Consider the following 13,022-nt stretch of genomic DNA (forward strand, 5'->3'; position numbering starts at 1 on the left):
TCCATGATGTCCAGAAGTGGGGTACAATCCTCCTTCTAGAGTCTGCTGAGGCCTGAAATCTTGTACAAGGAACTGCAGTGTATAAGTGGCATAGGAAGCAGGCAGTACAAATAGCAAAACAGGAAGCTGAAAAAGAGCATTAACTGCTGTTGCAAATCAGTAGGTGATGCACATCAAACACGTCCTCACGTTGCTGGGATTTGGCCATCTATTGAACAATCTCACCTTATTTGGATCTGATGCAAGGGAAACAAGCAGGGTGATTTACGAATTCCTAAAACTTAGAAATGCAGTTAATACAGGCTAACTATAGTGCAGTTAAAGGAACTATAGATTGTGAGCTATACTTTGATTGAATTCATTATGCGGCACACCACACTTTTTTTATACTTTGATTGAATTCATTATGCGGCACACCACACTTTTTATTTAAAATTTAAACTTGTCACTCTTTATACTAGAATAGACAGGGCACAGTGGGAGCGATCATCTCCAAATAACAATTTCTGTGTCTGTGTTTTTGGGGGGGGAAGAGAAAACATACTACACTTAAATGTATTTTGCAACAATACAGTGGTTGCATATCAGAAATGGACGTTACCATTATTTGAAAATGTAGATGCAAAAATAATATGCTGAGGCCCTTATGCTTGGTTACAGAACAGACCTATCTTCAATTTATTTTCTATAGCATTCTACATACAGCATTTTTGCTTATTGTGGAGAAAGGTACACAGGGGTTACATTATACTATATGGCCTCGTTTTTGACTCATTGGATTTTAAGAGGATACATGTTTCATCTTTACTTTAGCCTTATACTAGGATAATTTGAGGATTTCTCTAGGGGCAAATTAAGACTATATATAAGGGTTTGTTTTAGTCTTGAAGTATATAGGTATTTTGAAGAGAATTTTTAGTTTTTTTACTTTTTATTTGCTTGTGCCATTTTAGTGTTTTAAGAAGGGAATTCATTTGTTGTTTATAACATTTCATTGATGTTCCTTTTCATGGCATATGCCAAAAACAAGACTATCTTGCTTCTACAGCTAATACTGTACGTGTACCATTGACGCTTGACAGTAATACGCTGTGTGAGAGGAACATTGTACTGTTAGCAGGGCTTTTTTTCAACAGCACTGAATGACTTCCATGCTTATTAACATGCAAACATTTGTTAATCTTTAAGTATGCTTATTTGGAAGAAATAGATGATTGATTAGGGCTTGTCACCAAGTGAGGAAAATAATTTGAATGCTACTTGTTAGATTCGACAATTATTTTTTTCTTTTGTACTTGTTTAGCATTAGCCTATATGTCACCACCTTTACTAATCTGACTTACTCCATGGCATAGATTATTTGAAAAATATATGAAATTAATCACATATCAAATACATGCAAGCTACACTTCATTTGTAAAGCATATGTTTAATAAATGGAGTCAACTTTGCTGAGTAAAAGTAAAACGTTCAATATTGTATGAACAGAATAGCCATACATGAGAATGTTCTAAGATTTTCGGACTCTATAATAACTCACTATGCCCCGGTTTCTCGTGACCATTAAATGTAGAGGGAACTTCCACTCTATAACGAACTCTATATGGCACAACAAATCCATCTGAATACTAAACAGAAACTCGTATGTAGAAGCCTGAACCTGCCACTTGTAAATATATAGGGCCAGATTCCTACAATTTCTGGAGAAAAATGTAAACATGGAGTAGAATTCACTGGTTAAATTTCCTACACCATACTATACCAACGGGCATGCATTTAGATGGTGAATTGTCTCCATATTCAGAGTTTCCTTCAGAAACTGGCAGAGTTTCAATTAATATCAGGCTCTAAATCAAATCAAATAGTGATATATGAACCACTATGACAGTGCACTCCAGTATGCATAAAACACAGATGGAATATTATTTTAAGCTATGAAACAATCTACTGGAAAAATGGCATTTGAGCCGATATAATGTTTTGACTCTATGAGAGTCAATTTAATTTGCATCTCCTACCAGAAAATCCAGCTCTTCCTCTTCTTTAATAGATCCCCTTTAATTGTATCATTTCAAGGAATCACTTGCTGAACGAATCAGACTATATGAAACATTTGAATCTACAAAAACATTACTACTATTTTAATGAAAAACAAATTTCCAATGATTGGCCATTTTAATTAAATTTAGAACCCAGATTAGAAGACAATCTTTTTTTTATTATTTATTTGATTGACATTTTCAAACAGCATACAGTAATACGTCAGCACAAGCACATCATTAATATCTCAATATAAGTTACATGGTGAAAGGTACATTGCAGCAATTTAGATCATACACATTTTCACAATCACAACGCCGCATCCCAGATGACAAGTTAGCAATTGCACATTTTTAGGTATCTAAGGGCATATGTATCAACATCACCATTTGCGATTCTCAAATAGCGATTTTTAAAGAATCGCTATTTGAGAATTGCAAAACGGGATGTATTTAAAAAATTGCAAACTTTTTGCGATTTCTTAAAATTCCTTAATAGCGATTAGCAAATTGCGAAATCGCAATTAAGGAATACCTGCCCATTCATTTCTATGGGCCAGGAGACCCATAGGAATGAATGGGAAGTAATTCTCAAATAGCGAATCGCAATTTGCTAATCGCAATTTGAGAATAATTTCAAAGGTGCAAGGGTGTCATGATGACACCCTGATGCACCCCTGAAATGAGCATGTGTGTGCATATGGCGCACATACATGCCCTAAGGGCATGTATGAGCGCCACGTGGCACTTTGTATAATTCAAAAAAGTGCTTTTTGAAAGGAAATCGCAAATTACCACCAACTGGAAGTTGGAGGTAATTTGCAATTTCTTAGGAATAATTCGCACAACTTGGGTGCTTTTTACATATCATTTAAGAAATCGCAATTTGCGATTTCTTAAATGCTTACGCAAAATTAAGAAATCGCTAAATTATCAATTCCTTAATTTTGCGATGGGATTTGGCTCATACATCCCGAATACCGATTTTTTAATCGCAAACGCTGTTATTTTGCGAATCGCAGCGTTTGCGATTAAAAAATCGTTTGATACATATGCCCCCTAGTATCTAAAGCCTCTTGGCTGATTTCCATATTTCCAGGGCCCTAGCGGCTTCTGTAGTTTTGGAGTGGGTTCCCATTAAGCTGGTATCTCTTTTGAATTCCTAATGGGGGTTCTCACTTCTGCTCGGTTGGAGGGGGGCAGGCGGTATGCTCATCCAACACCCTTGAGTTTGTTAGCAGATATGTGCGCAATGGGTCGCAGATGTCCCTCGGTCTAGAGGATGCAGGGAGTAGTTCTGCGTATGTTAGTGTCTGTTCCAGCCAAAAGAGGAGGTCCTGGACCCATTCTTAAAATGTTGGTGCTCACCCTCTTCCCCATCTGCACGCTACCCTCGCTTGACCAGCAACAGCCCCAGCACCATGTACCATCTGTTTGCTGAAGGTATGTCTTCCGTGTAACCCAGAAACGCAACTACTGGTGATTTTGTTAATGATGTCAGGGTTGAGAAAGACAATGTTTCTTTGATGAGGCAGCTAAGGGCCTGCATGATACAGTCCCACATCTAAGCATGACCGGCTGTACACCAAGCATTTTAGGCCTTCCTATTAGAAATAGAAGTCCTATGGATGCCACAATAAAATGCGAACCAAGTGACCTTTGACAAGCGCTGCGCCAGTTTATTCAGCAGCGATCCCAGGATGTGTCGGTACTTACAGTCGCGAGAGGTGCTGCGTCATCTCGGCAGTGGTGCAATGATGTGTGGAGATTCTTCTCGCACGGCGGTGCTGCGTCAGGAAAAACAGCCACAAGAAGAGCGATGCATTGATTTTCTCAGTTCTTCAGGTTTCATCCAGCTCCCAACAGCAGGAACAACCTCCAAAGGCCAGAACTTGAAAAGGCACCTCCTGGCAGGTCAGAACTCTCAGCAGCAGAGTTCGGGGGAGCTGGGGTTGAAGTCTTTGTGTCCCTGAGACTTCAGAACAGGAGGCCAGCACACACAGGCCCTTGAAGATCTTCTTCAAGCAGGTTCACAGCAAAGTTCCAGTCTTGGTCCTTTTCTTGACAGAAACAGCAACTGCAGGACAACCCCACACAGCACACAGCAAAGGGGCACTACTCTCCTACTCACAGCTCTTCAGCTCTTCTCCTTAACAAAGGTTCCTCTTGCGTCCAGAAGTGATCTCAAGTTTTGGGGTTTAAGGTCTACTGCGTATACCCTATTTTGTCTTTGTTCTCTTTGTGCAAGGGTCTCTGAGCCCAGTCCAAACCAGTTCTGTCCTCAATGGTGTAGCATGACCCCAGGGGGGTGAGACAGCATTGTGCAAGGGAGACTGGCCCTATTTAGGTGCATGGAAATCCTCCCACTACTCTAAATGCTGCCAAGCCCTATCCAGCTCAGCTCTGAGTCATCAAAGAAGGGCTAGGTGCACCTCAACCCTCTCCCCCCAGTGACTGTCTACAGTGAATGCACATCCCCGGCTCCTGTCACTCCAAAACCAGACGATCAACCCACAAACAGGCAGAGGCACACAGAATGGCTCAACAAGAAAATGCCTACTTTCTAAAAGTGGCATTTTCAAACACACAATTTAAAAAATATCTTTACTAAAAGATGTGTTATCAAATTATGAGTTCAGAGAGCCTAAACTTTATGTATCTATCTTGTCCCAATGGGAAGTTATACTTGTAATATGTCACAAAGTATTTCCCATTCTATCCTATTGGGCAGATAGCCTTTCAATAGTGAAAAATGAAATTGGTAGTATTTCACACATACCAGTACATGTCCTACCTTTCACATGCACTGCGCCCTGCCCATGGGGGTACATTGCGCCTACCTTAGGGGAGCCTTACATGCAAGGAAAGGGAAGGTTTGGGCCTGGCAAGTGGGTGTACTTGCCAATACAGCGTGACAGTTCACAACTGCACATGCAGACACTACAGTGGTAGGTCTGAGACACATTTACAGGGCAACTCCTGTGGGTGGCACAACCAGTACTGCAAGCCCACTAGTAGCATTTGATTTACAGGCCCTGGCATATACCGTGCACTTTACTAGGGACTCAGAGTAGATCAAATATATCAATCATGGATAACCAATCATATAGTTTTTACAGAGAGCATATGCGCTTTAGCACTGGTCAGTAGAGGTAAAATTAGCAGAATCCTATAGCCAATGAAAACAGGGTCAGATAAATAGGAGGCAAAAGGCAAAAAGTTTGGGGATAAACCTGTGAAAAGGGCAGGTCTAACAGAGGAATAGGGCAAAAGACTAAGGACTACATTGAGAAACCTCAGGGAAGGGATAAGTGGCAATGGTTAAACTATGGCAAGATTGGCAAGGTAGGATCGGGGACAAACAGATGGGGTGGATGAAGTATGAAAGAATGGTTAAAGATAATGAGGACTTGGCTTGCATGAATTGATGCCCTGGTGGACTTTGTGAGATAAGGGAGATGTAGGAAAAGATGGATAGCTACCTTCTGAGAAAAGTGGCCCTGAGTATATGGAATAGAGTAACAGATGAGGAGGGCTCAGAGGTGGATGGGATTCAGAATGTGGGGGGTGGGGTGCAGCAGTAGCTCCCACTGGGGTGATTAACAAGAGTGAGTTCATGCACCAAAAGGCATCGGAGTTGTACAGGTTTAGAAAGGCCTATCAGTCTGGAAATGTATAAAGGGAATAAAACTTAGGTGGAGTACAATGAGGAAAATGCACCAAAATACCTTATATGGGCATAAAGAACAGCTGGAGCAAATTGCTTATGACTAAGTAGGAACAGATTTGGGTGGGAGGATATTTGAAAGTATTTAGGACTCTGCAGATGAAACTTGGTGCAAGGAAATGATTGGGACTGTCTGTGTGCCAATGTCTTACCACTCACATAAAAGTTTGGGACCTATTCACAAACTGCCTTTTGAAATATGTAAAGTAGCACCATAATGATACTGCTAACATACTGCAAAACACTTCACAAATCTAGGGTGGAGAGCTTTGATTCGTTTATCTTTTCTGTTACGGGGATCCCCACACATGCAGGTATATATTTCAGCAGTAATGTGAGAAAGACAAGTGGGAGTGTCTGGGAAATGGGGAATGCTTATACCTAAATGAGAGGGGTTTAAGGAAATTTAAGGAGTGATTTAAGACATGCGAACACACAGCCACAAAAGAGTAAAGCCATTGCTATTGACAAACTGAACTTCTAAAGTTACTACATCTGTAAAGGTGTCAAAACTGGTGTAAATGCATTCAGCACAGCCTTGCGGTGAGTCAAGCACCACACATGGCCACTCACAGAGGTTGGTCAACCAGGACCTGGCTGTGATGGAGTCTTTCAGTGCTACCTGTCTAGACAACATTGAGGTCTTCATTTCCAGCTGGGAGGACCAACTTTTCCACCAAAAGAAAGGACTTCAGACCCTGCAGAAGGCAGACCTGACTATCAAGTCCGGTAAGTGCCAGATAGGGCAGGGATCAGTGGTCTACTTGGGACACCTAGTTGGTGGGAACACAGTGCAGCCCCTTCAGGCCAAAATTCAGACCATCTTGGCCTGGGAAAACCCCAAGACACAGACTGATGGGAGCCTTCTTGAGCCTCACTGGATACTACAGGATATTCATCAAGGGGTGTGGCACTATAGGTGCTCCCTTAACAGAGTTGACTTCTAAGAAGCACTAAAGTATACAAAAAACTTATGGATGGAATGCTTGAATGAATCTGCCACTGGTAAATACGCGGGCCCCATCCCAGTCCATCATTGTTTTGCACACCATTCCACCTCAGTTTGGACTCAGCCACATGCAAACAAGCTTGACACTGCTCCATTGAGAATGATCCAGCCTGAACTGCCAGGCCAGGTACTCCTTGAACCAAAATGCAAGCAGCCCAGGACTGGTTTTTCCCTAATTTAGGGCTCATCCGCCAGGTGTTGCTTGATTCCAGTGGCACTGTGTGCACAAGACCCACATTTGGGCATACACGTCTTACTTAGGATGAAACACTAAAGTATACTAAAAAGTGATGGATGGAATGTTTGAATTCATCTCAGCCACTGGTACTTACTTAGGGCTGCATCCTACTCCACTGTGATTTTCATACCTTGCCACCTCAGTTTGGACCCAGCCAAATGGAGATCTGTCTTGGCCGTGCTTCAATGGGAACAGTTCAGACGAAACTGCCAGGCGAATTCCACCCTGAACCATAATACAAGGCACCCATGACCGGTTTTGCCCTAGTTACGGCTTATCAGCCAGGTTTAGCTTGACTCCAGTGACAAAGTGTGCACGGTACTCCCAATTAGGGCAAAGTACTGAATTATACAAAAAGTGATGGATGGAATGCTTGCATTAATCTCAGCCACTAGTAATTATGTGGACCGCATCCCTGTCTATTGTTATTTTGCGCACCATGCCACTTCAGTTTGGATCCAGCTATATGGAGGCTGAGATTAATTCAAGCATTCCATCCATCACTTTTTTGTATATTCTAGTGACTTCTAAGAGGCAGCACAGTAAGGTAATCGAGACATAGGCATGCCATAATGCTTTTGACTCCTTAAAGAAGGCCATGTGTACAGCACCAGTACTCAAGGCCCCTGACTTCTCTAAGGAATTTATTGTCCAGATGGATGACTCTGAGCACGGCATAGGGGCTGTGCTCTCACAGCTGAAGAAGAGAGCCGGCCCTAGACCAACCTGTAGCCTTCATCAGAAGGAGGTTGCTTTCCAGGGAACAGGAATGGAGTGCAATTGAAAGGAAAGCCTTTGCAGTGGTCTGGGTACTGAAGAAGTTGAGACCATATTTGTTTGGGACGACTCACTTTCAAATTCAAACAGATCACAGACCCCTAAGATGGTTAATGCAGATGAGAGGTGAGAATCCCAAACTGTTGAGGTGATCCATCTTCCTACAGAGAATGGACTTTATGGTGAATGTTGCCCATGTGAATACTAATGGTCTTTCCAGATACTTTTGCTTTAGCGATGAGAACTCCCATGAGGTTCTCCCTGCTGTCAGGTGAGGCCGGGAACATGTTAGACCTCACATCCTTGGCAGGACATTCCCCTAACTTTTTGCCTTCAAACCTTCTGTTTTGCTGATTTCATATTTTGGGGCTTTAAGACCCTTTTGTACATGTTACCACTGCTAACTAGTGCTAAAGTGCTTGTGATCTCTCCTTCAAACATGGTAAAATTAGACTACACCTAATTTGAACATTAAATATACTTGAAAGTTGTTAGTAAATTGTACTACCTGTACCCAGGGCATATAAATTAAACCCTACCACAGGCCTGCAGCACTCATTGTACCACCCACTAAAGTAGCTTTTTCGAAAACACTTCGCAGGCCTGCCACTGCATCCTGTAGTGGAGTTCTAAACTGCCATTTTGATCTGGCAAAATAAACCCTTTGGCAAGTCTAAAACTTCCTTTCTAATACTTACAAGGCACCACTAAGGTAGGCTCTCAAAGCTCATGCAGAAGCGTGCATCGTATTGAAAACGCAGCACATGTGTGCTTAAGTTTTAGATGTCCTGGTAGTGAAAAACTCCTAAAGTAATTTTTCCATGTTGTAAAGCCTATCTCTCCTATTGACTAACACAGGCGACCTTATTACACTTATTAGGTGATAATTTTAGAAGGGGAGCAGGTAGAAATATACTGTTTACATTCAAATGAATTGTAATATAAAATCCTCTTTAATGGTAAAGTCAGACTTTAAATACAATTCTGAAAGGTCACTTTTACAAAGTTTGCATTCTCTTGTCCTAACCATTTGTGCTTTTTGCCAGTGTCCTCCATCAGATGACTGTGGATGGCCTTCCTGCAACTGCCCAGCTGACCAACTGCAACTATACCTGGCTGGACCTGAAACTAGACCTGCCTGAGCCTTGCTAGACTCTGCTGGAGCGAGTTCCTCATCCCCAAGAGGTGCCCCAGGTCCTAGACACTTAGATGGCATTAGGTTGAGCTCCTCCAAGAGGAAAAGGTGAATTTCTGAAGTTTGGGCTCTTCGCGACCTCAAATGGGCCATTCGCAGAGAGCCTCTGACACTTGTGACGACCACCAATGCAAACTTCCAGTAAAGACCTGCTCTTTGCGCTACAGCATCAACAGCCAGCGGTAACTCCCTACGCGAAGCTCCAGCAATGGCTGCCTGCGACTGGCTCTTAGTGCTACAGCAATAACAGCCCTAATTGCCCGGCCTCCTCTTTGAGCTATAGCTCTCCCTGTTCCTCACAGCCTCCTCCACCATGAACAGAAATCTTCACGCTGGACTTAGAAAAGGTAACTCTTTCAGGAGAACTAACCTGGTCCCTGTATCCGACCCACGCTCCATTGCAGTTGGCCTGAACTTGTGACTTTCCCTCTGTCTAGAGAGACCAGATGACTGCCAGTGGTGTTTTGTACTTTTAGGCTCTATATTTATTTCAACATTTTAAATTTAATATCTACGGCACCACTGATTGCATTTTTGTCGCTCTATTATCATTTTATTTCTTAAAATATACTCTATTGTTTTAAATTGGTTTTGGATTTTTTTGTGTTGTGTTTCACTTTATTTCTCTTTGTGTGCTGCACAAATACTTTACACATTGCCTCTAAGTTAAGCTTGACTGATTTGTGCCAAGCTATCAGAGGGTTGAGCACAGGTTAATTTAGTGGGTTTTTATTGTTCACCCTAACAGGGATTGAGGTTGTTGCCTGAGTGGGGCTTCCACCCCCATCAAGCAATACGCCAATTCCTTTCACTCCACAACAGAGATGGAAAATCTGCTGAATTTAACATTCAGACCTGCTACCATTTACAGTGGAGTTATCTGCGAACGTTGGCAGGCAGCGTATCCAGTGCTTAATTTGAGCCTGTGGTTTCCGGTGCTCAGCACTGGCACTTGATCATCAACACCGGCGCTTTTCATGAGCACCAGTAGAGGGCATATTCATTTATGTTAAGCACGGGGAGACTAAGTGATTTGCCCAGAATCACAGGATGTTGAGCCAAAGCCATGACTCAAACCTGGTTCTCCAGCTGCAAAGTCGGGAGCTCTGGCCGTTACGCCACATCCTCTACCCAATTTCATGTTTGGTAGTTGGTTCTTTTTAGGTGGTGCTAACAGAAGAACTGGGCTGGTGTAAGCTGCCTCCTGATGAGAGCATCAGCACTTATGTGTTTTACAAATTAACCACTGCCGCATGTCAGAGCACTACTATACAGCTGGAAGTTTACCTATGGCGGCTTCACTGTCTGATATGCAAATTGCCAATACTCTTTTGGTTTGATTCTTATTTTTCCAGTGTCCTCCAAGTCAGGCCCTCTGTTTATTTACTTTTAACAAAAAATCGTAAAAAAGAGGAAATTCATGCACTATTCCACAGGTCTGCTCTGTTTTGCTTATTTAGTGTTACTCAGGCTCTCAATTGCTGCCATTTTTTGCCTATGAACTTCCCTGCCAGTGACGTGAAAGCTAAGTTTGGAAAATACAACGGATTGTGATCAGCTTTCCGAATATTACAATATGTATTTGATTCATATTAATCATTCTTTCGAATGACGGCATGCACACGTCAATACTTCGACGCAATAAAGAGCATGACCATGCTAGCAAACTCATGAAAGAACGAAGCATTACCAGAACAGAGGGCATCCGTCTGACTAGGAGACCAGAAAGTGCGCGCTTTCCGCTCCCCTTGTCGCCGGGGTCTCTCTCAATAAAATAACCAATTTTCTTCCTGTGTGAATTCGATAGTGTGCAGTGGCTGCTTACCACGGAAGTAGAAAAGCAGCTTGCTCCAACCTTATGATTAAAAAAATCCTGACTGCATGACTGCAAAGAGAAAATACATAACGCACCCTCAAGTATATAATATATTTTTTTTTTCTTTTTTTTTCTTTTTAAGTTTGAAACAGAAGTACAGATGCAGATTTTCATTTTCAGCCGCTACGGCACACGCCGAGGGTTTTAAAAAGGTCAACGCCGTTGCTAAAACCACCGGTGTTTTTGTCCCGGAGGTAGCAACACAAAGAGACCTTGTGACTCACCGGGGGATGGCGCAGCTCTCGCGGGCGGCGCGAGGTGGACGGCAGAGCTCAGGGCCCTGTCTCCGCAGGAGGCACCGCTGCACCCAGGCCTGCAGCTGATAACGCTGTAATAGTCCTCCTTTGAGGACCGGGGCTCCCGCGCGCTGATTACTCATTTATCACACCTGGCAGCCCTGCTGATCTATAATTACTCTTCCCTTATCCGGCTGCACTGTCATGTCCACGCGCAGAGCAGAGCCACTGCGAGGCAAAGGCTCCTGCTAATGACACATTACCCTCCTGACAAGCACTTGAAGGTTTTATTGTAAATATTCACGATATAAGGCATCCAAGATTCCCTTTTTAATTATAAAAGTAGAAAAGAAATCTTCGGCGCGTTCCCATCCTCCCACGCTGCCCTGGGCGCCTCAAAACACAGTATTTTGAAGCTAGGCCAGGCTCGGTTTTCAGCAAACAGGTATGGGCTTTTTTTGTCACATTAACACATGACTACAACCTCAGTATCTCGCTGCAATTATCAGACATATGGCCCAGGAAATTTGTCAATTAAACAGACATCACTTGCCAACAAACGCTAGCTTCCCAACCAAAAAGAAAGGTTGGCTGATTTTATATGACACATTACGCATGGAAATAGCTCTCTGTGAATGTAGAAGCGTTCACCAATGGTTTAAAAAAAAAAAATCAAATAATTATTCCACATATTTGTGAAAATGTGAGTTTACAGAGACAAAGCAGGGCCTTTAACCAAATCAAAAATAAACATACATACGTTGGCAAACAGCTGTGAGAGAATCGCTGATATACATCCACTCTTTCAGAAGTCGACGTTATCTCATCCGATAAGCCTATCTCACTGTTAATCACTTCTGCACGCCCAGCGTCTTTGAAATGTCCCTTTATCACTTGGAGGATGCTCACGCAAAAGAAAAGAGGCATTTTTTTAAAAGATATTCACCAATCAGAGGAAAGGTTTGTCTGCTTCGTACTCGTCAGTGTGAGGAGTGTACATCAAAGGCATAAAAACAGACTTCTGTATTTTGCATCCAGAAGCTACACTGAATACGTGGGTCCGTACTCTCCATGCTACTGGAGTCAAGCTATCATGGCTGAAGAGGGGTGAAACCACGAAACTGGTCCTAGGATGCTTGTTTCCAGTCCAGAAGGGCATAATGTCCTAGGATGTCCTAGGATGCTTGTTTTCAGTCCAGGGAGGACCTGGCCTGGCAGTTCAGCTGGACTGTTCCCATAGAGCGCAAGGTCAAGACTGATTTGCATATGGCTGGGTCCAAACTGTAATGGCATGGTGAGCAAATAATGATGGATTTGGGCCCAGATTTCTGTACTGGGATGAATGTATGACATTGTTCTGCATTCTGTCCATCAATTGTTCTTTTTGCTTTTGTCACCCTGAGTGGGACGGGTATGCCCAGACTTGGGTCCCATGCTCTGCATGCCACTGGAGTCAAGCTATCCTGGCTGGCCCATGCTCTCCATGCCCCTGGAGTCAAGCTCTCCATGCCCCTGGATTCCAGCTATCCTGGCTGATTAGGGGTGATGCTCTGAAACATCCTAGGATGCTTGTTTCCAGTCCAGGGAGGACCTGGCCTGGCAGTTCGGGCCAGACGTGGGTCCCATGCTCCCCATGCCACTGAAGTCAAGCTATCCTGGCTGATGAGGAGTGAAGCCCTGAAATGTCCTAGGATGCTTGTTTTCAGTCCAGGGAGGACCTGGCCTGGCAGTTTGGGCTGGACTGTTCCCATAGGGCGCAGGGTCCAGACTGATTTGCATATGGCTGGGTCCAAACTGGAATGGCATGGTGAGCAAAAAAATATGGATTTAGGCCCAGATCTCTGTACTGGGGTGAATATATGACACTCTTCTGCATTCTGTCTATCAATTGTTCTTTTTGCTACACTGAATGTCCTCATACTGAA

General features: G+C 43.1%; 1 long non-coding RNA gene across 1 annotated transcript in view; it reads right to left on the reverse strand.

The window, feature by feature from the left end:
• LOC146776004 (uncharacterized) overlaps positions 1-11,201 on the reverse strand; it is a 68,500-nt gene extending 57,299 nt beyond the window's left edge. Inside the window, exon 1 of the long non-coding RNA XR_014972180.1 lies at positions 11,086-11,201. This is a non-coding gene — a long non-coding RNA (uncharacterized LOC146776004). The remainder of the gene's footprint in view (positions 1-11,085) is intronic.
• Between the last annotated feature and the right edge of the window lie 1,821 nt (positions 11,202-13,022).

Source organism: Triturus cristatus, chromosome 12 (genome assembly GCF_964204655.1).
Source record: "Triturus cristatus chromosome 12, aTriCri1.1, whole genome shotgun sequence".
NCBI lineage: Eukaryota > Metazoa > Chordata > Amphibia > Caudata > Salamandridae > Triturus > Triturus cristatus.